Genomic DNA, 3,948 nt, shown 5'->3' with positions numbered 1-3,948 from the left:
TTTATAAAGTAGGAAAAGTTTTACGCATTTTTCTCTCCTAAGTCTAAGTGCCACAACAACTTTAAGATGAAGAGGAATCCTTCAAATGCATTATGAGTATTTTTATGAGGAACCAAAGCCAGATAAAAATCAATCCGAATCTGTAACTATAAGGAAATTACTGATACAAGTACAATGTCTCTTGGCAAAAACAGTTGGGTTCACGTGAATCCATGGATTATAATATCGATATGCCTCTGCTTGTTACCTCCATCATAAGCATCTTACTCTATACGGGTGCTAGGGCTTGATTAATAAGATATCAAAGGGGCCGGACAAAACATAATAGGCTATTACTTTAGGCTTATGCTGCTTCTTCAAGATGCGCCCCTTCTTTCTAAAATCAACAAAAAACAGTTTAGGTATTAGGTCATGTTCGAATTAACATGGACTATTAATTCCTAGCTATCTTTGAATTCATAGACATCACTAGCTTCTGCCATCACCCCAAAATCACGGTTCACCCTTCCGAGTCATCAGCAGCTTCAGATTTGTCGCCATCATTAGCTTCAGATTCGTCACTTTCGGTAGTGCCTTCACTAGCATTTGGTTCCTGGGAGTAGAGAATAATAAGGTTTCCAATTGAAAATACTGTACAAGGAAGTTGGTTCAATTGACAAACATAAATAAGTATCTGAATATTACTATATTACTATAAAGTTAAGATAAAAAAAGAGCACTAGATTTAATTAGTTGTACAAATTAGTGGAGCAAGACAAACCTTAGAATTGAATCTCTGTTGTATCCATTCATTCAAATCATCTACTTCCACCCTGTCATCGTAGAAAACTTATGTTAGAACTATAGATGTCTAGCTCTTTCAGGTTGAGACAAGAAACATGCAAATGTTCATGTATCAAACTTGGAGCTACTTAACCAGTCTAATCCGTCCATAATTTTTTATAGATTCAACTCAAGATAATTTGAATTGAGTTCAAACTCAATTTATTCAAGCCTTAATACATTTCAAATTAAGGTTATAAAAGTTAAATAACAATATGTTAAAAGTTATTGAGATTAAATATGTTAAACGGGTGGGTCATAACCAAACTCGATTTTTATAGCCTATTTGAGCTCAACTCATATGACCCCAAAGTAAACTTGAGAGGGTCATTAAAAAAAAGTCTTAAATTTGTTCTTACTTATTTCTTCCTTTTCCATATCTATTTATTTTCGCACTACAAAAATGAAAATAAGATAAAGAAATTCAAATAATATAAACAAATAGAGAAATATTTAAAAACTTAAATTAGCCCTGTGAATAGCAATTGAAAAAGTAAGCTAGTTTCACGATAAGAAGCAAACCTTTTCATGTAAAAGAGGATTTGAGATAGTGATGGAGTTGTTGGCTGTAGGCCAGAAATTTTGGAACTTAGGTAACTTATCGAAGATCATTTTCCGTAACTGAGGGAACTTAATGTCCTCAACATTGTCACTGCAAAAGTGAGTCAGGCATTTCAGATATTGAAGTTTCAACTCATATAAATTGGGGAACTCGATTATTTCATGTCTCCTTCCAGAGCTCTTCAATAAATGTGTCACTAAATCACATCTAGCAAGGTGGAGACATTTCACATTCTGAAGTTTATTTTGTTGCAATTCAGTCGACACATTATTAGAGCCCTTTCCGGTTGAATGTATGAATTCGCTCCTTCAACAGGTGGCAGATCCAATTACCCAATGGCCTGGTCTCCATGACCACTAAAGTAATATTCCTGTCGTAATCATCCATGATTGAAGTCCACATATCACTCACTGTAAGTTTGTACCGTGTCAACTTGGAGGAAAGGCTCAAGTTACTATAGATAACATCTTCGGCACATTTACTTAATGTAAGTGCGGTCAATCTTGATAAGGGTTTCAGTTCACTCAAGGTGGAGTAACTACAATATTCTACTACAACCATATGTAGTTCCTCCAACTGAACTAGCCTTGATAAGACACCTGCTGAAATCCTTTCAATTGTTTTACACTCATTCTGCAACTCCAACATAATTAGATTGGTTAATTTTCTAATCTCCACTGGCACCTCCACTAACCGAGAATCTCTTATGCTGAGAATTTCTAAAGTGACAAGATTCCCGATAATGGATATGTCACCCATCACTAGATTACTCAGACACAACGTCCTCAAACTTGACAACCTCTGAATGGATGCTGACAAAGGCAGAAGGGGGTACTGCCGATATACACTCAGGCTGAAGACATTGAGTTTATCCATTCCATAAAAAAAATCATCCTGTAACTTGAACGAATATTCATCAACCCCGAGTTTCAACATTAAAAACATCAGTTTGGGCAAAATATTGATCTAGGATGCTCATCAAATTTATTTGCAACTATAGACATGTGAGTGAAATGCTCATAAAAAGTTCTTCTTGGGAACTCATCTGAGTTAACATGGTGACTTACCATAAAGTTATGCTCTCCCTCAGACGCGATACTTATAGCCACATCACGGACCACATCATACATTTTCACATAGTTTTTGTCTGAACCTTGGGCTAAGAAGAAACAATCTTTCAATCTTTCCAACAGAAGACACACCGTATTTCTTGCATGTTCTAACTTTCCGATTTCTGAAAAGATGCAAAGGCCCCTTTCATATCTTAGTAATTTTTCAGGACAGGCATCACTATCTTCCTCAAACAAGGAACAAAGCAAAAAGAGGTTCTTGGCTTCATTACATTCCAAGAAATCATAGCTTAGCCTTAGAGGTTTATACGACTCTTTGGGCACTTCAGGAATAATTCTTGTTTCTGCACTTCATAATTGTTCAAGGGCACAACCCATGAAGGCTTGGTTTTAAGATTTTTTAATGCTCCTGCAAGTGTAATAATTGCTAGCGGCAGCCGCTTGCATTCTTTGTTAACCTCTTTTGCAATGTCAAGTAGAGAAGGATTGTCGATAAAATTACCGACTTTCTGCTTGAAAAGGATCCAAGCTTCCTCTTCAGATAACATCCCAATTTCCTTGATCTTCTGAGCTCCAATTGCTTCACAAACAGATCGGAAACGCATTGTGAATATCACTTTGCATTGATGTTTGTGGTTTCTTCCACTTGGAATTCCAAGTCTCTTTAGATCAAGAGCCTTCCATACATCATCCAAGATTATAAGAATGCGACTGTTCTGATCCATTAACCTTGTACACAACCGGTCTCCATGACTCAACATATCATCCCCTTCTAATGTCAGTCTGACTCCTCTAGCGATCTCACCCTGAATTCTTTTAGGGTCTGATTGTTGACTGACAATTACCATAAAAACATCATTGAACATCCTTTCTTGCTTTGCCTTCTGTCTGATTTTGTCAGCTAGTGTTGTCTTACCAACACCACCCATACCACATATCCCAATCATAGTGACCCCTTCATCTTTCAAAGCTACCATGACCTCATCCTCTTGGAATTTTCTAGAGTCAAACCCTCACCACTGTTACTAGGTATAGCCTCATGACTTTGAACTGGACGATCAAAGGAGAAAGAATTTGGATTGGTGCCTTCACTTTGAAGTTGAATCAACTCCAATGTAATTTTCTTAGCTCTCCTGCTCAGCGAGTAACGTGACTTCAAGTTTGGACACCAACCATAAAAGCAACCCCTTTCAACCTCAGTGTACCTTGCATTATAGTTTCCACATGTTCAGTAGTGGTATCAACACTAGTTAACTAAGCTTCGCCATTGTGTGAAATGCGTTGTAAGTTTCTTCGGGCAACTTCCGCTCTTTCCTGGACCTCACTTTTGATATTCTTCAGCTTCTCACATTCTTTATCCATACATCTGATGTTGCTCTTTTAGTAAAATAAATACCCAATCCCTCGCGCAACAGGCTGCATCAAGCAGTCCGTTACCTTTTCCACAACAATAGATAACAATTCCATATCTGATTAATTAATTAATTCTGAACT

General features: G+C 37.0%; 1 pseudogene; it reads right to left on the bottom strand.

The window, feature by feature from the left end:
- Positions 1-499: 499 nt before the first annotated feature.
- Positions 500-3,921, bottom strand: LOC107001538 (annotated as a pseudogene).
- Between the last annotated feature and the right edge of the window lie 27 nt (positions 3,922-3,948).

The sequence above is a fragment of the Solanum pennellii genome, chromosome 10 (assembly GCF_001406875.1).
Source record: "Solanum pennellii chromosome 10, SPENNV200".
Classification (NCBI taxonomy): domain Eukaryota; kingdom Viridiplantae; phylum Streptophyta; class Magnoliopsida; order Solanales; family Solanaceae; genus Solanum; species Solanum pennellii.
The sequence above is the reverse complement of the archived record's forward strand: the minus strand, read 5'-3'. Positions and strand labels throughout refer to the sequence as shown.